This window comes from Chenopodium album, chromosome 3, assembly GCF_948465745.1.
Source record: "Chenopodium album chromosome 3, dcCheAlbu1.1, whole genome shotgun sequence".
Classification (NCBI taxonomy): Eukaryota; Viridiplantae; Streptophyta; class Magnoliopsida; order Caryophyllales; family Amaranthaceae; genus Chenopodium; species Chenopodium album.
In genome coordinates, this window is record NC_137836.1 from 69993795 (window position 1) to 70018332 (window position 24538).

The following is a 24538-nucleotide window of genomic DNA, read 5'->3' on the forward strand; positions in this document are numbered from 1 at the left end:
TTAATTCTTTCTTTAATTCCAGATTTATTTTGGTAACGATTTCTCTTCCTTTTCTCTTAGTTATTTATCTTATTCCTTTCATCACGATTTATTTTATTACTTTGATTTGTTTAATTTTTAATATGTGTGAGTAGTTTAATTTCTAGGGTTTATGGGGATCTAATAAATAATATGAAGGGGTAAATTATTGTTGTTGATTATCAATGCTAGATTAATTTCCTATTGATTGATTTAATGCTCTGTGACTAGATTAGGCCTATCTTTTATGCATGAGTTTGACAATATTGATTCAAGAATCGAGAGATGAGAATTAATGTTTAGGTCTAGTTTCAATAGGCAAGTTAATTTATAAATGGTTAAGTCAAGATTCGAGAGATGAGATTTAATACCGGTAAATTAATTGTGTGATTGTAATACGTAGCGAGAGCCCTTTACAATCTGGTTAATTGATGCATTGATGATTGACTATTATTGATTATTGGTATTGCATGATAATTTCTTATTGGATTGTTTTAATGTTTTACAATTGCGGCTTGTAAAAGTATAGCAATATTAAATTGATGAATCGAGCAGTTGTTAATTTGATATTAAAGGCTATTTTCAATAAGAACTTAGATCTAGTAAATTGCGAGAGCCTGTTAGATCTATGTTGATTAATAAATTGCGAGAGCCTGTTAATCATGTTATTTATGCCATGTCAATGATTGATTACCCTGTTTTACCCTGGAGTATTATTTATTGGTGAACCTATGCCCTAGATCCCTTTTTATATTGTTTTCTTCCTACTCTTATTCTTTGTAGTTTAGTTTCTTGCTTAATTATAAATATTGGTTACTTAAATAATTTGGATTATAATATTTAATTAGGAGTAAAAAGACTTGTTTCCCTGTGGAGATCGACCCTACTTCCCTATCTACCTTAGGTAATTATTTTTGATTAGGGGATACGACTTTACCCTGTAAAAATTTGGCGCCGTTGCCGGGGAAACGGTTTTATTTTTATTTCTGATTGTTTTTGTAGTCTAGATTATTTCTCTTTTGTCTCAGAGAGCGTTAGTTCTCTGAGACAAATCTCATATTTGCTTCTAGTGTTTGTTTATACCCAGGTGTTCCAGATCAGGTTACATCCCTTTCGATCCTGAGATCGAACGTTCCTTCCATAGACAGAAAAACTTCTACAAGCAAATCCTGGCGGATTCTGGTGATAATAACAACAATCACCGCGATCCTCCAACTGATTCTAGCGATTTAGAGGTATCATCAGACGCAGAATCAGAGATAGCGGCTCCAAAGAAGCTTAGTGATTATTCACAACCAAAGCTTACGGATTTTCCACATCTCACCCCTACTCCGGCTCTTGATGGGGTTCAATTTGAAATTAAACCTCAATTTATAACGATGATAGAGAGGAAGCAATTCAGTGGAGCAAAGGGTAAAGACCCGAATCTTCACATTGCCGACTATTGTCAATATTGTAACACCATCAGGCAAGCCGGGGTCACTCAAGACCAAATCAGGGAGATTCTCTTTCCCTTCTCTTTAACTGGAAAAGCTAAATTGTGGTTTAATGGCTTAAATAGAACTACACTTGGTATAACTGACTGGGAAACTCTTGTTTAGAATTTCTATAACAAGTATTATCCTGCAGAGAGAACAGCAGTACTACGGAGTGCGATTCAGAACTTTGCCCAAGAAGTCGATGAGTCTTTATATGAGGCTTGGGAGAGGTTCAAGGACTTACAAAGAGAATGCCCTCACCATAATTTAGTGCAATGGCAGTTAATCCAAGCCTTTTATAACGACATTGGAAATTCTTCTAGAATAATTTTAGACTCTGCAGCTAGTGGGAGATTTATGAATCTTAATGTTGATGATGCAGGTCAGGTTATTGAAGACATGGCGATACACAATTCCCAATATGGGAATCCCAGAGGATTTGCTAATAAGGGGAAACATAGTGTCGACTCTGTATCCTTTTTGCAAGCTTAACTGACCTCTATTTGCAAAAAATTAGATAATCTGAGCACTGCTAATGTAGCCAATGTTTCTGCGATTAATAATAATTCTAATGAGGCCTTCTGTGAAAATTGTGGTATTGTAGGTCATTGGGAGCAGGATTGCAGGAGTTTCGTGGAGCAAGTTAATGCCTTCCAAGCTTAGAGGCAGAATAACCCATACTCCAACACTTACAATCCTGGGTATCGAAATCATCCATACCTTTCCTACCGGAGCACTAATGTTCAAAATCCACCACCACAAGAACCACAGGTGCCACAACAACAGCAGCAGAAATACTATCATCCCAATGCTAGCCAGAAGAATCAACCACAACAACCCCCCTCATCTTCCGACCCTTCTTTGGGGGAAATTAGAGCAATGTTGGTCAATATGCAAAAGCACATGGAGAGCAGGGATGCGACAATTGATCAAATTCTAGCGCATGATAAAATTGTAGATAATCAAATTGCGCAACTCTCCGCTACTCTACAAGCACGCCAACAGGGAGCCCTGCCGGCACAACCGACTAGGCCTACGGATCAAGCATTTGCAATTACTCTAAGGAGTGGTTCGAACTATGAAGGGCCCTCTATGCCCAGAGTTGATGAACCTATTTTATTAAATAATGCTAATCTTGATTCCATTAAACCAAACAATGTAGTTGATAGCCCTGCAGGGCTAAAGGATAATACTAACATATCTAATTCTACATTGCAGGGTACAACTCCAGAGAAGGTGGCTACTCCAGACAAAGATAAGAATGCTCAAAAGCCAATTATCAAACTTCCTTTCCCCAATCGTCAATTGAAGACAAACTTGGATAAGCAGTTTGGTAAGTTCCTGGAGGTGGTTAAAGATCTGAAGGTAACAGTTCCCTTTACTGAATTGATAACACAAATCCCCTCGTATGCAAAATTTATGAAAGAAATATTGACGAGAAAAAGGTCTATTAGTGAGGTAGAGACAGTAGCTTTCACTGCAGAGTGTAGTGACGTACTTCAAAATAAGTCTCCACCTAAATTAAAAGATCCGGGTAGTTTTTCTATCCCTTGTCATATTGGCAATCTCTTGATTGATAATGCATTATGTGATTTGGGTGCTAGTGTTAGCGTCATGCCATTATCTGTGTGTTCTAAGTTGAATATGGGTAAGTTAAAAGCTACCAATATAACGCTACAAATGGCCGACCGTTCTTTCAAATACCCCTTAGGTGTTTTAGAGGATGTCCCCGTTAGAGTAGGTAAATTTTATATACCTGTGGATTTTGTTGTTCTTGATATGGCTGAGGATATGCAAACCCCGATTATTTTGGGTAGACCATTCCTTAACACTGCAGGAGCAGTCATTGATGTAAGAAGTGGTAAGCTAACACTATCAGTAGGGGACAATAAAGTGGTTTTTAATCTGAATAATGCCCCCAAAAGCTCCATGACTGAGGAGAAATGTTTCAGTGTTAATGTGGTTGTAAATTATTCTAACAAGCCCCAAGCTCTTGAAAAAGATCCCTTGGAGGCGGTATCTTGTGTTGCATCCTTTTCAGATGAGGTAGACAAATGGCAGAAGGAAGTCGATGCAATAGAAAGAGCACTCTACAATGTTGGTCTTGGTTTCGAGGATGAACAAGTGGAACCGATCGAGCAAGTTGTGCGAATCGAGCCTACGGTAAGTGTTCCGCCAGATCGAGTTGCAAGTGTTGAACGCAATGACAATTTGAAGCAACATTCGATCGAAGAAGGGTTTTTAGTGCGTAGCATTGAAGATCCCCCAGTCCAAGTCAAGGAGGATCCACCAGATAAGGCGACTTGGCGTCCCACAGGTTATGTCAGGAAGCCGCATCGCAGCCTAAACATCGCTAGACCGGGTGAGAAACCACCCGATCAAGCGTTAGGCCAAGGGTCCTAGGAATTGTACTTGGTAAGAAGGTCGTGCGGGACTTAGATAAACCAGCGCTTTGCGGGAGGCAACCCGTATTTCATGATTTCTAGATTAGTTTTCCTTTTCTCTTATTTTTTATTTTTCTTTTAGAGAGGTGAGGAGAGTGATATTTTATCATTTTTAAGTGTTGTTGTACAGGTATGAATTTGACAGGTATAAAGATTTAGAAAAATTTGAAGAAGAAAAGAATTCGGAGAGAAAAAAAGGCTGCTCGGGCCCGATCGGGCGAGGCCTGCCGGATCGGGCGCGCAAGCAACCCAGATTTCAGCCTTTAATTCGCCCGATCGGGCGCGAGAGGAGAGCTGGAAACGAGTTCTCTTTTCGCCCGATCGGGCGCAAATCGAGTGAGAAGGAAAGATTTCTCGGGCGAAGCTCGCCCTATCGGGCGAGAAAGAGGCGAAATTTCTCTTCGCCTTCGCGCCCGATCGGGCGGAGCTCGCCCGATCGGGTGCGCAATTTGTATTATGGAAATCCCCACATTCGCCCGATTGGGCGAGGCTCGCCCGATCGGGCGCGCCATCAGGCCGTCCCCCCCTTATTTCCTTTTCCCTTCTTTCTTTCCTCACTTTCTCCTTATTTCATCTTCTTCATCTCACTTTCTCTCTCTAAAACCTCCATTTTCAAACCTTAAACTCACACTTCAATCCAAGATCTCCTCCAATTCTTCCATCCAAACTTAAAAATTCTTACATTTTCCAACTCCTCTCATCTTCCTCTACAATCTACACTAAATTTTCAACACTTTCTCTCAATTTCTTCTCAAACCCTAAGAGAGAGAAAGCTTCAATTCCTACTACTTTCACATAAAATGGCTTTCAAGAGGTCTAGAAATGTAAGGGGTGAAGGATCGAGGCAACAAGCACCCTGCATTGACCCGGAGTTGCAAATTCCGGGGTGGGAGAGGGTGGTCATCACCACCCAAGAGCAAAGGCAAAGGATGCTCAACCTCATCTCACGGCAGGTAATTCCTACCCATTTTATTCATCATCCTACACTTTCTAGACTAGGAATTGATAAACATGTTGAAAAATTGTTCAAAGGAATTGGCATGAGTGGTTTGTTCACATTACACTATGATACTTATGATTATTTGACTTTAGAATTCATTTCTAGTTTTAATGTCATAAAATCAAATGCTTTAATCTCTCATGTTCAATTTTGTTTGTTTAATAATGATATTAGATTAACTTTGAAAGAGTTTGGAAAATTTTTTGAGTTGAAATCGGATAGGCCTCTTGAACCACCCCAAGACAACATTGTCGTTGTCTATCAATCCCTTACGGGGGATCCTAACTTGAACCTCCAACACGCTAAAGGCACTTGGATACAACATCCCGTGCCAAAGATTTGGCAACGGTTTGTTGGCCTTACCATTTTTGGTAGGCATGAACCCGCCAATGTTAGGCGGGATGAGCTTGAATTACTAGGGTCATACATGGTCCCTAGGAGTGAAAAGCTCAATATAGTCCACAAAATGGCCACCCACTTCCAACGGGTGGCCAATGCGGCCGAGGCGGGTAGGTCTAGGGTACCCATTTACTTTGGTGGCCTAGTTACACATATAGCGGTCAAACACCTTAGCTTTGTCCCTAACGATGATGGTAAGGTAGTCGGCCCAACTCTTATGGACCTACCCTATCTAGGTAGCCTTAACTGGGTTAATGTCATAGGAGGGGATACTTGGTGGGTGATTCAACGGGAATCGGGTAGGAGGGATAATGCTTTCACTTTACCCCACCCCACCTTGACCAAATTTGAGAAGGGGAAGCCTTCTTACACTTTTGCAGTTAACGGTCAAGGTGAGGTGCAACCACCTCACCCTTCACCCCAACCCCATCAATCACCAATTGACCACTCACCTTCTCACCATTCACCACATTATCCACCACTTCAACCCTTTACATACGATATCCCCACTTCTTCTACCAACTACAACATAGACCCTAACGCCCCTTATGACTTCTCGGCTTTTAGGAGCCAATTGGATAGGATTGAGACGGGGCAAGGGAGAGTTGAGGGTTTGGTTAGGGATTTGGATGCTAGAGTAGGGTTTCTAAATAGAAGGGTAGGTCATGTGGAGAGGAACCTAGGGAGGGGTTTATACCCCATGTATGATGACTACGCCCGTCGGGGGGCTATTCCCCCCGACTCACTTGTCCCTGATTGGTTCCAATATCCGCAGGGTGGATATACGAACCCAAGTGCCTTTGGTACCTACGTCGACTACTCATCGGTCCATGGTTATGGGACCGATGTACCTTTTGGCGGGCTTGGGGGGAATGTGGACCCTAACTACTATGCTGGTGGTTCGGGGTATGGTGGTGGTGGCTCTAGCCATGGAGGAGCCGGTTCTAGCCATGGCGGGGGCTATTCGAGGATGGATGAGGATGAGGAGTAGGCTACTCTCCCAAGTCAATGAGGGCATTGCTTGATTTGGCTTGGGGGGGGGTGTTCTTTCACTTGAAAATTCTCTTCCTTTTCTCTCTTTATTTGCTTTCATAGTATATATTTTCTTGCTTTCTAGGTTAGATTTCTTGCTTTTCTAGTGTAGTTCATTTGCTTTCTAATTTAGTTTTATTGCTTTCCTTATATGAAAAATACAAAAAAAAATGAAAAATAAAAAAATCCAAAAATACGTTCCAATGAATTATAAATTATGCTTCCCTGTGCCCCATACTTGAGAAAAATTGTTTTGATTCTTGGTATTTGATGATAAGCATTGTGGATTAGTTGATCATGATTTGATGTTTGATTGCCCTGAAACCTTTACATGCGTCAATCTTGTCCAACTACTTGTGAATATAGTGCTTGACTAGTTGATTTGGTTAGGAAATGTGTGATAGTTCCATAATTCCTGGTATGTCAATGAATTTGAGTATTGGTTTGCAACTATAAGTAATGTTTATATGATTCATTATTATGCACTTTGTGGAGGACGAAGGCATTTGTTCTTTTAGGTAGCCTCCAGACATTGTAGATACATTTGTTCCCTTCTTGCTACCCATGTTGTTGCCTTGACCTTTTGTTGTTTATTAGCCGCATTACAAGCCTATTTTGCCCCATTGGTTACTAGTCCCAAGCTTGGCTTGGGGGAGCTATTAGTGAGTGAGGTGAGGGAGTTTGTAGTGTGCTTATTGTTTGCACAATTTGGGTGGGGTTTGAGAAGTTGTTTTGTTGTTATTCATGTTTATTTTTGATGAGTTTGAGAGTTATATTTTCTTGAAAAAATAAAGCATGATATTATGAAAAAAAATAGAAGTTCAAAGAAAAAAAATGTGGAAAAAAATAAGTGAACTTCGAAAGGAAAAAAAAAAGTGTTCTAATTTTCTATTTGGAGGTTGATCAAGGGAAAAAAGAGCTTCATTGAAAAAAACTCAAGTTGAAAAATAAAGTTTGATTATTCACTCCACTTCTTCATTATTATATTTTTATGAGTGAAATTGTAAGAGTTGGGATTATTTATTATGATTGGAGTATATTTGGTTGATGTTAGAGTTGGTTATGTAGGAGATGTATGATCATCATTTATTTTGATCATGGGTTTATTAGGATTTGGCTCCCTTAATGCATAGCTTTTCTCTCACATACTCCCAAATTTATCCTACCCTTTACCCTAGCCTTACATTACAAGCTTAAAAGACCTTCCGACTTTGTGCATAGAATTGTATGAATGTGAAAGTGTTGCTTATCAATGCAAGTTATGACTTGGCATATTTCGAGTCGACTAGTAGGTTGAGCGTTCATTGTTTTATACACGCGAGAGTGTGAGTTGGGAGGGCATTGTTCACATAAAAGGGGTTAGTTGGTTGGAGAGCGATCGAGTACATCTTTTACTCGCCACATAAATGAGAGTTGAGTGTGTGAGCACTAGTCTTGAATTCTATATGCTCTTGTGGTTTGCTCTTTTTGACAATTGTTAGGGAAGAAAGGTATTTGGATGGAATTGATTGGTTGATTATGAAGCATGTTTATTTGATTTACCCTGGATCGTTTGTGCTTGATTTGTACTTTTGGGGTGAAGCATATTTATTGATTCATTGATGAGATCTTTGCTTAGGGACAAGCAAAGGTTTTGCTTGGGGGAGTTTGATGTGTCCATTTTATATGGTATTTTACCCCCGTCCCTTGGTCATAATTAGTAGTGTTTTTGGCTCTTTAGAGCCACTTTTATTACTAATTGGTGTTTTCTAGTGTTTTCGTAGATTTGGTTGACTTTTGCAGGGATTTATGCTTTTGAAGTATTTTCCCGAGATAATTTGGAGCAATCACGAGCATTGGAGAAGCACGACCAGAGTTTATAGCCCAGGGCCGGTGAGAGCCGGTGATTAAGGGCTCGGTAATCGGGATACCGAGGTATATGGACCGAGTGATCAAGACCCTAAGTGGATATCCGGATTGGGCCGAAGAAATAAGCCCAATCGAAGCTCCGAGCCTCGAGGTGAAGCAAGGGCGATCGGGCAGCTTAGCTCGATCGGGCAAGGCACGCAAGTGTGCTGGTGCGTGGCCAAAGGCGCGCCCGATCGGGTGAGCTGCTAGCTCGATCGGGCGCGGCTGTGAGAAGAGCTGTGCGAGAAAAAAGGCGCGCCCGATCGGGCGGCCTCTAGCCCGATCGGGCGCGTGTTTCTGGAAAGGCTCTTTTGTCGAGCAATTAGTTTCTAATTAGGAGTTGTTTTAGTTTTGTTTTAAGTACGTTTTTAGGACGATTATTTTTCACTTATCTTCTTTCTTAGACTTTCTCTCTCTACTTAGTTTTCTCTCTCTTAATCTCTCTCTAAACCTTTGTTCTTAATTCTTTCTTTAATTCCAGATTTATTTTGGTAACGATTTCTCTTCCTTTTCTCTTAGTTATTTATCTTATTCCTTTCATCACGATTTATTTTATTACTTTGATTTGTTTAATTTTTAATATGTGTGAGTAGTTTAATTTCTAGGGTTTATGGGGATCTAATAAATAATATGAAGGGGTAAATTATTGTTGTTGATTATCAATGCTAGATTAATTTCCTATTGATTGATTTAATGCTCTGTGACTAGATTAGGCCTATCTTTTATGCATGAGTTTGACAATATTGATTCAAGAATCGAGAGATGAGAATTAATGTTTAGGTCTAGTTTCAATAGGCAAGTTAATTTATAAATGGTTAAGTCAAGATTCGAGAGATGAGATTTAATACCGGTAAATTAATTGTGTGATTGTAATACGTAGCGAGAGCCCTTTACAATCTGGTTAATTGATGCATTGATGATTGACTATTATTGATTATTGGTATTGCATGATAATTTATTATTGGATTGTTTTAATGTTTTACAATTGCGGCTTGTAAAAGTATAGCAATATTAAATTGATGAATCGAGCAGATGTTAATTTGATATTAAAGGCTATTTTCAATAAGAACTTAGATCTAGTAAATTGCGAGAGCCTGTTAGATCTATGTTGATTAATAAATTGCGAGAGCCTGTTAATCATGTTATTTATGCCATGTCAATGATTGATTACCCTGTTTTACCCTGGAGTATTATTTATTGGTGAACCTATGCCCTAGATCCCTTTTTATATTGTTTTCTTCCTACTCTTATTCTTTGTAGTTTAGTTTCTTGCTTAATTATAAATATTGGTTACTTAAATAATTTGGATTATAATATATAATTGGGAGTAAAAAGACTTGTTTCCCTGTGGAGATCGACCCTACTTCCCTATCTACCTTAGTTAGTGATTTAGGTAATTATTTTTGATTAGGGGATACGACTTTACCCTGTCAGGGTGTATGCCAAACAACTTACGACAACGTGTAGACACCCAAATGTGTCTCCCCAAACCCAAACTCAGTGATGAATACCTTTCATGTCATTTGATAATCAAACAAAGTGAAAGTGTGAAAAGTCTAGTGATGTGGTTGTTTTTTTTTTTTTTTTTTTAATTAAAATATCTTTCTTTCTGTTTTTAAAAATGTTTCTTCTTAAACTCTATTTGTGAAAATAGTCAGTTGTCACAGCCAATGACGGGGGCTAGTGCCCCCACTACCGATGTGGCCACAACCTCACAACGGCCGCGTGGGAAGGCCGCGCCTCGTCCCAAGCAAGACCTCCCTCCAATCGTGTTAGGCTTGCCTAACAACCCGTCGGTCCGGCCCCGCAAGGGCCGGGCACTCTAAGAAGGCCCGAGGAACCTCTCAACCACACCATCAATGGGACCATGGGCACGTGAGTGGCCCATGGGAGCATTATTGTGTTTCCGTCATTTGGGTGTTCACTAGAATCACTGAACCAAATCAATATAAAGCTCTTTAGGGGGCAGGTGCTCTCTCATGAGTTGGGGGACCAACCTTGGGTGACTTCGTAGGCCATGGGCCAGGAGCATAGCCTTGGACATAGGATTGCCTATGGGGGCTATGGCATAATAGGATTTGGCTAAGGGGTTGGCTAGAGCCACGACTCGGTCTGATGTGATGCACGATGGCTAGAACTTGATGGCTAAGAATTGCGAAGCTCCGGGAGTCCAAGCATGACTTAGTATGTGGTTGACATAAGGGGTGAACCCTATTTATAGGGATCACGAATTGGGAAGTTCCTTGACGGTTACCTTGGGTTTCTTAGTGGAGAAAGTGGGCGACGGTTACCCCTATAGCGGGGATCATGGGAAACAGTTACCACGAAGTGGTAACCGCAAAGCGGTTGAAATGCATGGCGGTGACGTGGCATCCATCCCTTGAATTTAGGAGGGATAAATAGTGGGGGATGTGGGCAGTTAAGGTAACCACCCACGAAGCCCACTACCCCTAAAAAAGTGGAAGGCTTGCATGCATGACACCTGTACAAGTGGCGGTTACTTGATAGTGGGAAGTTACCATGCAATAGGTGGAATGCTTGCATGCATGACACCTATGCAGGTGGCGGTTACCATGTAGTGGGTAGTTATCAAAGTAGTGGGAAGTTATTCCTATTTGGCCGGGATGTGGCCAACCCTTGAGTAGTATAGATAGAGGACTTGTCCATTGCGTTGGGCAGACTCACTTGGGCTCTTTGCCTTGTATTGTACTCTCGTTCTCAAAGTAATAAGAAGTAATCTAGTGTTTGCCTTTGTTTGCTTGCCTTGCTTTGTTTATCGTAGTAGGCTGGTCTAGACTTGGTCTAGACGCCATCACGGGAACCTCCTCGGTCCCTAACTTTGAAAAAAAGTTAGTCCTTAAATTTTCCCGTGACAATTTGGTCCGACCTGCCGGAAAGTAAAGTGCCTTCTTTGGTCATGGCTCGAAGCAAGTCAACTAAGATTACCGAAATCCCGACTAATTTGACGGCTCAAAGTCAAGAAGCCCCAGATGTGAGCACCGTTGGAGATACTCACACTCCCCCTGCTTCCCCTCCCTTCTTTCCAGTGGAGGAAGGAGAGGAACCACCACACTCTCCAAATTGGAAACATGTGAATCGCCGTGTGGTGGAGATGAATGCTGAGTTTCCTCTAATGAAGGAACGAATGGGCTCCATTGAGGAATCTTTGGAGGCCACCAGGAAGATGCAAGCCGAGATGTTGGGCAAATTGGACAACATCGCTGTCAACCATAGGGGTCCATCTCCTCACGCTGAATCTAGTGGGGAGGTCGAAGATCTTCGTAGGGAAATTGAAAACCTACGAAAGAGGAGGAATGATTCCTTTAAGGTGAAGTTCCCTAACCCTAAACCCTTCTCGGGCGATAGGAATGCTAAGGATGTGGAAAACTTCCTATGGGACATGGAGCACTATTTCAGAGTCGCTCATTTTCCGGATCATGACAAGGTTTCGGTTGCTACCATGTACCTTGCTGGTGACGCCAAACTTTGGTGGAGGTCCCGAGTGGAACTTGATCGAAGCGCTGGGAGAAACCCGATCCAAGAATGGGCGGTGCTGAAGAGGGAACTTAAGGGGCAATTTCTTCCCAACAATGCCTCTTGGCATGCTCGTGAAGCTTTGAAGAATCTTCACCAATCTGGATCCGTTCGTGACTATGTGAAGGAGTTCAGTTCGGTGATGCTGGACATCAAAGACATGTCCGAGGAAGATAAGCTTTTTAATTTTGTTTCTAGTTTAAAAACTTGGGCTCAAACTGAATTGCGTAGGCAAAACATTAGGACTTTGTCCGCGGCTTTTGCCGCTGCTGATGCTCTTGTTGATCTTAAGCCAGGAAACACTACTGTGGTAACCTCTTCAGGAACAAACAACAAAAGGAAATGTTGGAGTGGTTCCGGAAAGGGCAAGAATAGCGGCCAACGCCAAGGTAAGAATAAGAAATCTGACGGTCAGGCTAAAGTTGTTGTATCTAATGCTAAAGATGCAGGAAACGAACCCGTCAATGGCGGTTGCTACAATTGCGGAGGCCCGCACTTTGCTAGAGATTTCCCTATGAAAGGGAAACTCGGAGCAATGGTTGCGGAAGAGCCTGCGGCGGATGTGGAGGATGATGAGGTCCCCATCCGCGTCAACCCTCAAGGCCTGTTAAAAGCGGTGAGAGCCACCACCACTGACCCTTACGGAGGGCTTCTGTATGTGGATATGCGTGTCAATGGACACGATATTAAGGCTACGGTTGACACAGGCGCCACTCATAACTTTGTGAGTGAAGGAGCTGCAAAAAGGCTCGACCTTCCCTTGTCCGGTTGCACTAGTCGCATGAAAAGCGTAAACTCCGATGCCCTTATGGCAAAAGGGAGGGTGTGCGGTGTTGATGTACAAGTAGGCAGTTGGAAAGGGAAGACTGACTTGATTGTTGTTACCCTTGACGATTTTGAACTCATTCTGGGAAACGAGTTCATTCATAAGGCTAAATGTAGACACCCATTTGTGTCTCCCCAAAACCAAACCCGGTGATGAGTACCTTTCACGTCGAATCATAATCGAATGAAGTGAAAGTGTGGGAAGTTTAGTGTTGCGGATAGTTTTAATTTCTTTTCTCTTCTCTCTGTTTTTGAAAGCTTATTTTAAGAAAAACCGCCAATCCAGTTTGGTTGGTCCATGATATGGGTCCAATAGTAGTGTAGTTGGATGGGGCTTGACAAGAACTTTCCAACGATATATTATAAGCCCAATTCCGATGAATATTGAGGAAGTTATGGCCAATTTACTAAACTGGACCCGTTTTGAGCCTTATATGCGGCCCAATGATCTAGGGGAGGGCCTAATAGATTTATCATTCCTAATGCAATTAGGAATGGTTTTAGTCTTCTAGATTCTTCTAGAAGGTTCTTTTCATTCCTAATTCAATTAGCATTGATAAATTGACTTTTGTTGACTTTTTAGAGTTTTAATTAAAATCAAAGAACATTTTTTGAGGAAAGATACAATTTTATCCTCCTGTACGGCAATTTCTATCTGATTTTAAGAAAAAGCGTGAATTTCTGAATCAGCGCCAAACGCCAGCTGTAGCGCCTGACGCTACGCTTGGCGCCTGACGCTACGCTTGGCGCCTGGCGCTAGCATTGGCGCCTGACGCTAATGTTGGCGTCTTGCGCCAATGGCTAGCGTTGGCGCTAATTCAATTTTATTTGTGCTAGAACTCTGTTTTGATATTTTATCTTTTTTTACTGATTTTCTTTATAAATAACGTGCTAAAAACTCCGTTTTCGAGAACCAATTTTCATTCATCTACAATCTACCAACTCTCATCAAGATTTCCTTGATCTCTTTCTCTCTCTCTCTCTTTTTCTAAACTAGCTTCTTTTAAATATAAAAATTCTGCATTCATTAGATTTAGATACACCTAGCCATATTCGAAGTTGCCTTCGCCCTAGACGTGAAAGGTTTAATTTCTGAGGGTTTGGTCCCAAATCTTTATTTCCATTATTTAATTTAATTGTTTTGTTTATTATTTTCCTTGAAGTTACTAACGTGTGTATTTTGTTGTTAGAAAGAGGTACGAGGCATCAAAGTAAGTGCTTTAATGGTTTTTATGTTCTTCCTAATATTTATTCATGTTAGTATCATGTTAGGGCTAAATATATAATTTTTATTGTTTAGTTACATGCTAGGGTTTTTATTAATCTTGTTAGTATCATGCCTAGGATCTTGCTATTATTATGCTTTAACATGATTTATGATTATTAATTATAATTACGATTATTTTTATGATTCATGATTATGGTTATGAATATTATTATTATTATAATTTTATAATTATTATTATGATGATTATGGTTTTGATTATTATTATGATTATTATTATTATGATGATTATTATTATGTTGCTTGATATTTATTGTTATTGCTTGATCACACCTTTTATGCATGTTTAAAGGGAATTTGTACTTGTAATCACGCTTAATAAGATAATTAATAATCTTGTTTAGGGTTAATTTGATTATAATTCAAGTGATCGCCAATAATAGATTTATTTGTGCATTAAATGCAACCAACATAGATGAACAGGTTTAGGGGTAAACCTATTGATTGTATGTTAGTCAGAAAGCGCACATGAATACGATCAGAATAAAGTAGAGGCCTATTATTAGGGCAGGTTCAATCTCTTTTAGGTTGGATTTGTACCTTCATCCCCGAACTACCAGTCATGGTTCTAGACCTATGGGAGGTTACAATCTCTTGGATCGTTAAGGGGTGTAACCTTCACCTTGTGAACGGTTTACAAGTTCCTTAAACTTGTTGGCGACTCTTTTGCTCTATCTTCTTTCCCTTTGGACGCCACCGTACTTAAGTGTATGATCACAGTGGGGTTCAAGCTAGGGGATTAGCGCTTGAAATATTCCCCACAGTTTTTTGGCGACTCCACTGGGGAGGATTTCTATTTTAATTCCTGAATTTGTTTCGGCAATGATTTAGAATGAGTGGATGAGAATCGAAATGTTCTAAGTATTTCATGTGCGTAATTTTGATTAACATTATTGTCATACGCATAAAAAAGATCTCATTGGAAAGATCATCCGTAATGAGTTAAAAACATAGGATTTTACACTTAGGAAATTTGAGAAATATCTTTCACAACTAGGACCGAAATAACACTGCGCGAAACTGGAAAATTTTTATCGAGCACAGAAAGCTGCTGAGGCATGTAGGAATTAGCGTCAGCGAACAGAAGCTGGCGCCAGACATTTAACTGTAGCGCCAGACGACAGCTCTGTCGTCAGGCGCTACAGCTAAATCTTGGCGCCAACCTCTGTTTGCTGGCGCCAAATTCTTCCAATACCGAGCCAGAAATATGCGTTCTAATTTCGACTAGTTTTTCGCATTGTTTGCTCGATCCTACTTCCTGATTGAGTTTTTTTCTCACTTTTCTGAAACCCATATGTGTTCTACATATGGACATAACCCTCTGGGAATTCATGCTCCATCTACCTGATTGAACGCTCTGAGCAACAAAGGGTACATCCGAGAATGTTGAATTCACCAAACCATGGAAGCGAGTTTTTATAAAAACTCGCGGTGTCCCATCCCCTCGCGCCAACCCTTCACGGTTAGGATTCCGCGCGGTGCATCCGGACAATTAACCATGGACTCTCTATTGACTAAACCATATCCCGAACTTTAGAGAACTAGAGCCATGGTTAGGTTGCAAACTCATTGCATCATATTGTGCCTACTTGACTATTTATGCATTAATTGTTGTGCATATATTTTATGTTTCTCTTAACTGTTTGTTTGACTTGTGTTGAGATTAAATAAATTAATGACTTAAAGAACTTTGCCTGACTAATTAATTGATTAATTAATTTGAGTAAATAAAGTCTAATATTTTAATCAGAATTGACCTAGTATGACTTTAGGCATACCCCTGTTGATTAATAACACCGAAAACAGTCTCAGATTGAAGTTCCAGCATTGGCGCCAAAATATGAGCTTTAGTGCCACTCTGTAAAGTGTGGCGCCTGACGACAGCTCTGTCGTCTGGCGCTACACTACACAGTGCGACACCAGTCCTGTCGTTTTGCCGACAGTTTAGATTATTGGTCGAGTCATCACCTAGTGTCTAATTGACCAGTTTGCTAATTAATTCGGTTAATTTTCGCTGTCAATAACACTTTGTTAAGTCATTAATTGAGTCTAGTCACATAGTCTAGCCACATGGTCATGACGCGAGTCTTAACATGTCACCTACACTCACTAGTCTTAGCACGCACTTTGAGTATATGTCACCATGACCATGTCTTAAGTTCATGCATGAGTCGGTTTTTTCCGTCATTTAAGTTGGGGGTACATTCTATTCCTAGTTCTTCATATCCCTCCATCTACATCATTTTTCTTCACATTCTATTCCATCTTTCTTCACTTCCTCCATCCATTGCATGTTGAATAAAGTTTGAGTCAAATAATTAACAATGAATATCCCCAAATTCCTTTTCCACAGTACTTGGTCGAGGAGAGAAGGGCGATTAATCAAGGACAACCTCTTTATTCAAGTCTCACTTTTTGATAAACCAATTCGCCAAGAGAGGAAGGCTAAAAAGATAATGGCAAGTCAAGAAGAGGTCAATGAACTTAGGAATCAATTGAATGACGTGACTGAGGTGTTAAAGGCTTTAACCCTCAAAATTGATGACCCTGTGAAGCAACAACAAATGAATCTTATGCAAGAAAGCTTGAGCAAGCTATCTAGTGACTATAAATTTCAGGGCATTAGTTCACAAGGGGTCTCGCTGGACAAGGAACGTCTTCCGCATAAGTTCAACGCCACTGACATCCCTAAATTCAAGGCAACAGATAACCCTTACTTTCATCTAAGAGCTTTTGAAACTATAATGAGCATTAAGGGTATCGATAAGAAGGTTTTCCCCTCTCTGTTCCCACTATCTCTCGAGACCGTTTTCCAGCAATGGTTCTTTTCTCTCGAGAAAGAAAAAATCTCCACCTGGGAGTCCATAGAAAACGCTTTCATAGATAGATATAAGTGCAACATCCAAGACAAAACAGACCATAGACAACTCGAGATGTTAAAACAAAAAGAAAACGAAGGGTTCACTTCTTTCTTCAATAAATGGAGGGAAACTTCCGCTAATATGGTCAAGGTTCCTACCGAAAAAGAATCTTTGAGGATGTTTATCAAGAATCTCCAAGGGAAGTATTCAAAGCACTTAAAGTACCAACACAACTTGAATACTTTGAAGGCTGTCTATAATATAGGCATTGACATTGAAGATGACCTTCTGAAAGATAATAGTGCAAGAGGAAAGAAAAACGACCATCCTTCTTCTTCCTCTCCCATTAATGAGGTACGTACCACGAACGCCTCTAAATCACGAATCCAAAAATCAAAAAGGGTGTTCACTCCACTTGGTATGAGTTATGAAACAGCTTTCGAGAAGCTACACCACAAAGGACTAGTCATGCCCATAGGGCCCATCAAAGATCCAGTTCTAGAAGCCAGGCCACCCAAGTGGGACCCCAATAAGCACTGCAAATATCACCAAGGAAAGGGTCACGACACTGAGGAGTGTTGGAAACTCAAAGAAGCTATTCAAGATCTGATCGATAACAATGAAACTTCCGAAGTTCTAGCCATCGAAGATGATAAAAAATCCTTCGATCCATCACTTCTTATCACACCTGTAGGAGAGCCCATGATCGAGACAACTTATATAACCTCTCTCGATGAAGTAGCCATGATTGGGGAGGATGAAAGACTTTTCTTAGATAATACAAGGGAAGACTCGTCAAGTCTAAAAGAGGACGTTCGAAAATTGCAAGATGTCGTTGCCATGCTCTTGAACGTGGTAGAAGGATTAGCAAATCGGGTGATGGCCATCGAACAAATCCTCGCCAAGGGTTTAATGAAGAACTCAATGCTCCTAAGCCACGGGCAAAACGGACCATTGAATAATACACACCAATAGGAATAACTTACAATGAAGCTTTTGACTGTCTTCACGATCAAGGTCATATTCACTCCATTGGTCCCAGTCAAGACCCTCCATCTGAAAAACGTTTTCCCAATTGAGATCCAAATTCCTATTGTCGATACCATAGAGGTCGCGGTCACACTACTAAAAAGTGTCTCGCCCTCAAGGATCGTGTTCAAGACTTCATTGATTCAAATCGCCTTCATGTTCCTCTGCGCGACAAGAAGGCCAAGATCAGTAACAATAACAACAGTGGCTGTGTGGGGAATAATTTCAAGAGTTAACCCCCTAGCTTGAACCCCACTATGATCATACACCAAACCCTCAGAAATTAAACCTTTCACGCCTAAGGCAAAGGCAACTTCGAATATGGATAGGTGTTTCTAAATCTTGCGAATGCGGAATTTTGTATGTAAAAAGCTAGTTTAGAAAAAGAGAGAGAAGGATGGTGAATGATTAGAGAATGAGAGAGAATGAATGAAAACTGGTTGTAGGTGAATGTCGATGAAAACTGGTTCTAGGTGAATATTGATGAAAACTGGTTGTTGAAAACGGAGTTTTTAATACGTTATTTATAGAGAAAATCAGCCAAAAAGATAAATTATCAAAACAGAGTTTGGCGCAACAAAAATTGAACCAGCGGGTTGTTGGCGCCAGGCGCCAACACTAGCGTCAGGCGCCAATGCTGGCGCCAGGCGCCAAGCGTAGCGCCAGGCGCTACAGCTGGCGTTTGGCGCTGATTTCAGAAATTCACACGTTTTCTTAAAATCAGATAAAAATTGCCGTACAGGAGGATAAAATCGTATTTCCCTCAAAAATGCTCTTTGATTTTAATTAAAACTCTGAAGAGTCAACAAAAGTCAATTTATCAATGCTAATTGAATTAGGAATGAAAAGAACCTTATAGAAGAATCTAGAAGACTAAAACCATTCCTAATTGCATTAGGAATGATAAATCATATTAGGCCCTCCCCTAGATCATTGGGCCGCATATAAGGCTCAAACCGGGCCCAGTTTAGTAAGCTAGCCATAACTTCCTCAATATTCATCGGAATTGGGCTTATAATATATCGTTGGAAAGCTCTTGTCAAGCCCCATCTAACTACACTACTATTGGACTCATATCATGGACCACCAAACTGGATTGGATGTTTTCTTAAAATAAGTTTTCAAAAACAGAGAGAAGAGAAAAGAAATTAAAACTATCCGCAACACTAGACTTTCCACACTTTCACTTCATTCGATTATGATTTGACGCGAAAGGTACTCATCACTGGGTTTGGTTTTGGGGAGACACAAATGGTGTCTACAGAAGCCCCCACTTTGACTGAGTTTGGAGAAACACAAGTTTCGAAAACAAAAGTCAAAGTATCGATAGGGACGAAGAATGATTCAGAACGTTCTGCGATCCTAAATCACTCTTGTAACGTCGATATATGCAAACTAGCGTTAGTTAAACAGATAAAAGAGTTAAGAAACGCGTATCTTGCACCGTCGAGCACACGTCTCTGAAAGTAACCGATTTGCTGCCGCATTGCCGTTGTTTTGATGACCTCCTGCAAGCTAGAGAATGTCATCCCGCTCGAAAACCGCTACGCTTGTAATTGCTTCCAACATAGAAGATTGCTTCGCTTGAAACGATCCTCTCCCTCTATGATAATATTCCACATCCAAGGGATACTATCGAAGATTGTTTTGCTTGAAACAATCCTCATCCGCATTGATAATATTCCACTTCCAAGGGAATATTATCGAAGATAACTTCGCCTGAAATCACCTTCAGTTGCTTTTTGACAACTTTCCACAATCTATGGAACGCCATCTTGCTGCTTATTTTGACGATCTTCCTCAATCTAGGGAACGCCATCGATCAATGTTGCTACATCTCGAGCCTTTTCTTGAACCATAATATCAACCTTTCCAATCATAGCAAAAGTCGTCGAAGACCGCCTCATCACGAACCGCTCTTCTCATATCTTGGTGACAACCTCCACAATCTTTGCGAATGCCGTCGAAGACCGCCCATCTCGTGCTATCTTCTCAAATCTCGGGTGACAACCTCCACAATCTTAGCGAATGCCGTCGAAGACCGCCCATCTCGTGATGTCTTCTCAAATTTTTGGTGACAACTTCCACAATCTTAGCGAACGCTGTCGAAAATAACTTTACTTGAAGTCATCCTCAGTTGTTGTGATAAAATTCCGAAGAAAAATTTCCGAAGACCAACGCTTGTCGATCTCTAAAGCTTGCTTGAACTTTGCTTCCGTTAAAACCAGTACATCGACAGTTTGCTGCTTCTGACCCATTATGTCCGTGATAAGCCAACGTTTAGGCGCTTTAAGCTAAGTGAGACGATCTTTCGTCAGGTCGATCACTTATTTGCGGTTGTAATCAAATCGACTACTCAATCATGTCAAATTGCTTATAGGGGCTAACTGGCATACCAAGGAACCCGAAATTGCTGTATGAGGCTTCGAGCTTTGTCGTTGCTGAAATATCTCTGGCGCCAAGAATTGGATCTGTCGCCAGACGCTGGGATCTAGCGCCAAGCGCTGAACTCTATTTCCATACGCTAGATGTTGTCGCCTGGAGTAGGGTCTTCCCTGTTCTGCTGCACCTGTATTTATTTTGACTATAGAACTTTTCCAATCTCTTTAATCATCTTAGGGTTGACCTAAGGTTTAACGTCGCTTGACTCATTGACTTGACATGACTCAAGGTATAAACTTGACTCGCTGTGATTGACTCGAGGTTGACTCGAATCGAAGTGAAATGACACATGTGACTCATGACCCGTGTGTGCATAGTGTTGATTGTACGACTCGAAAATGAAAAAATTTTCCGTCATTTTTGTGAAGGGTACCGACTTTCTCCCGAAAAAGAAAGACGCGAAAAAGAATCGAAGTTTTCGAATGCATGTTGAATGAGCTTAATCAAGTGTCATTTGATACTATCTCTCACGGTGTAAGGATTAACCCATCCTAGGCTATCTCAATTGACTCAATAATGAAAGTATGTAGGTAAATTAGGCACGGAGGCTAAGCACTTCATACTTCAATGTGCAATGACAATTATGATTGATGAGTGATGTTGATATGACAAGGCATGCTTCAGCGTTGTGTTAAGATTCCATGACAAAGGGTTCCTAAGGGAAGTATATTTGGTCATGTATCTGTGCGGTGTGTGAAAGTGACACTAAAGTTAGGCCGCAAGAGCTTAGTGTGTGGGAAAATATTATTTGTTAAAAGAGTCAAATGGTAGTGACTCTTAGGCTAGGTAAGCTAATAATGTAGGGATCAAGCCCCCAAGTCTAGCTCTACATGGATAGGGATGAGCATAGGAGATCCCTTGATATGATCATGGTGTAAGTGTGTGAATTTGAATATGAATGCATTTTTATTACGGCCGCACCTCGATGTGAGGTTGCCTACGTATCCGTTAGGAATCAGGCCGAACGTAGCTCTAGCCGAACCTCGCACAAGTGTGTATACCTCAAAAGGTCTTTTTAAGGGTTGTAACGTGGTTAGGCTAAAGGTTATAGAAGAAGAGGATAAAGGCTCAAGACCCTAGGTAAGCCCCTTAGGTGTGCAACCTTGCTTTTGAATCTTTATATTTTGGAAAAATTGATTTTTGCTACCTATCAAACACATCAAATTGAATTTTGCTACCTATCAAAACTTTTATTGAATTTTGCTACCTAACATATGCCCTTTTTTTAAATTTTGCTACCATTGAATGGAATCCGTTAAGTGGGTCCATAACGACACGTGTCGTGTTATTATTGGCCAAAAAATTAAAAAAATAAATAAATAAAAAAATTTAAAAAAAAAATAAAAAGAAAAACCTAAACTACCCAGCCACCACCCCCGCGCCACCACCCCCTTCCCCCCAACTCACCGCACCCCTCGCCGAAACCACCACCCGCGTCGCACCACCAGCCCCAACCCACCTGAACCCTCCCCCTCCCTTTCCCGCAACCGCGTCGCCCCCAAAACCGCTAAACCCAAATCCGCTTAACCAAAAACCCAAAACCCTCGTCCCCAAAAACGACCAAGAATCTGGCCTTAAAAGGCCGAAATCGGCCGGTTAAGGCCACTAAGCCCCAAAACCGGCCGATTTCGGCCATTTGTGGCCAGATTCGTGGCCGTGGTGGGATCTAGGGTTTTAGTTTTGGTGGTTTTTGGGGGCGATGCGGTTGCGGGAAAGGGAGGGGGAGGGTTCAGGTGGGTTGGGGCTGGTGGTGCGACGCGGGTGGTGGTTTCGGGGAGGGGTACGGTGAGTTGGGGGGAAGGGGGTGGTGGCGCGGGGGTGGCGCGAGGGTGGTGGCTGGGTAGTTTAGGTTCTTTTTTAATTTTTTTTTAAAAAATTTTTTATTCATTTTTTTAATTTTTTTGGCCAATAATAACACGACACGTGTCGTTATGGACCCACTTAACGGATTCCTTAACGGATTCCGTTTAGTGGTAGCAAAATTTAAAAAAAGGGCATATGTTAGGTAGAAAAATAAAATAAAACTTTTGATAGGTAGCAAAATTCAATTTGATGTGTTTGATAGGTAGCAAAAATCAATTTTTCCTTATATTTTTATGCTTGAGTTCCTACTCTTTTTGTAGCTTTTTTTCTTTTGCTTTAGCATTTTTTTTTTATAAGTGTGGACAATCTCAATCATGCGGTCTATCACTCACTTGGCTTTCATGTTTCTCAGGCACGATACCGAGCACTCGATAAGAGACGCAATCTGAGACGTGTTCTTATCAAAGATATTTTCATATCAAAGACATTGGAACACTTGCCCTTTTGTACACTTTTTTTATTTTTGCTTTTACTTATTTTCGCTATTTTAATCTTTTGAAATCACTCAAGCTTTTAAAATTGCATAAGTTACACACCATCCCATCCCAAGGTTAGGTAGATGTAGGTTGAAGAAGAAAGGTCTATCGTTAGACGAGGCTCAAAGTGGTTTATCAAAAAAGGATTGCAAATTAGAAAGGTGAAAGGCAATATGATGTGGCTACAAGGGGTGCCTCAAATCATTGGTATACCTTGTGCTTAATTCAACATGGATTTTTTTTTTTTAATAATAATAATGAAATGATCATATATAAGGAAATAAATGCTCATTTTATTCAAAGAAAATATATAATGATCCTACAAAATAAATCTAAGGAGAATAAAAAGGTGCCTATGCTAGACTTTTTGGGGAAAGGGTAAATAAAAAAAGAAATAGAAAAATGAGGTCACGAAATCTTGTCGTTGAAGCTCGCCTCTTGTCTTGTGTTGTTTCCTTTATCATCACTCGCTCTTCTTGTTAGCTGGAGGCATGGGAAGCTTGTTATTATCAATCAAATGTTGGATAGCCTCCTTTAGATTCCAATAACTCTTAGTAGCATGACCCCTACCTTGATGGTACTTCAGTGTTCGTCTGGATTCCAACTAGGCAATCTCTTTTCAGGTGCGGGATCTCGAATAGGTCCAATGGGAGTAATGAGTCCTTTGTCATGGAGTCAATCGAAGGCAGTATCGTAGCTCATCCCAATGGGGGTGAAGTCTTTCCTTAGTTGTTTCTTAGATTCTTGGTTATCCATGGCTAAAACTTCACTGAGATCAAAGGTACTAACATTGTTACTAGAGTGGGCGTTTTCGGAAGAAGAAGGATTGTCGTCCTTCTTTCCTTTCCAGCCACCGTGGTTACTATTGTTAGTAGCTTTTTGCTTTGCGAGGTCATCTTCGATTTCAATTTTGATGTCATAAACGGCCTTGAAAGTATTCAGATTGTGTTAATATTTTAAATGCTTCGAATACTTCTCTTGGAGATTCTTGATAAACATCCTCACAGATTCTTTTTCAGTGGGCGCCTCAATCATCTTAGCGGAAGCTTCCCTCCATTTATTAAAGAAAGAAGTAAAGCCTTCATTCTCTTTTTGTCTTAGGATCTCAAGTTGTCTATGATCGGTTTCAACTTGAATATTGCACTTGTACCTATCAACGAAAGCGATTACTATCGATTCCCAGGTAGAGGTTTCCTCTTTGTCAAGGGAGAAGAACCATTGTTGGCAAACGGTTTTAAGAGATAGTGAGAACAGAGAGGGGAAAACCTTCTTATCAATAGCCTTAATGTTCATTATAGTTTTGAAAGCTCTTAGATGAAAGTAAGGGTTATCTGTTGCCTTGAATTTAGGGATGTCAGTGGCGTTGAACTTATGCGAAGAAGTTCCTTGTCCAGAGAGACCCCTTGTGAACTCGTGCCCTGAAATTTATAGTCACTAGATAGCTTCCTCAAACTTTCTTGCATGAGGTTCAGTAGTTGTTGTTTCACGGGATCATCGACCTTAAGTGTGAGGAGCTTCAGTGTTTCAGTCATGGTAACCAGTTGGTTCCTAAGCTCATTGACTTCTTCTTGAGTTGCCATTATCTTTTTAGCCTTCCTCTTTTGACGAATTGGTTTATCGAAAAGTGAAACTTAAATAAAGAGGTTGGCCTTGATTAATCGCCCTTCTCTCCTCGACCAAGTACTGTGGAAAAAGAATTTGGGGATATTCATTATTAATTATTTGACTCAAACTCTATTCAACATGCAATGGATGGAGGAAGTGAAGAAAGATTGGAATAGAATGTGAAGATAAATGATGTAGATGGAGAGATATGAAGAATTAGGAATAGGATGTACCCCCAACTTGAATGACGGAAGGACCGACTTATGCATGAATCTAAAACATGGCCATGGTGATGTGTACTCAAAGTGTGTGCTAAGACTAGTGAGTGTAGGTGACATGTTTGGACTCTTGTTTAAGACC

General features: G+C 40.7%; 1 non-coding gene and 1 pseudogene across 1 annotated transcript; one reads left to right on the forward strand and one right to left on the reverse strand.

The window, feature by feature from the left end:
- Nucleotides 1-1658: 1658 nt before the first annotated feature.
- Nucleotides 1659-1765, reverse strand: LOC145625824 (small nucleolar RNA R71). Its single transcript, XR_014110725.1, has one exon. It is a non-coding gene; the product is annotated as a small nucleolar RNA R71 (small nucleolar RNA).
- A 9410-nt stretch (nucleotides 1766-11175) lies between these two features.
- The window catches only part of LOC145625276 (uncharacterized), a 44527-nt pseudogene continuing 31164 nt past the window's right edge, over nucleotides 11176-24538 (forward strand).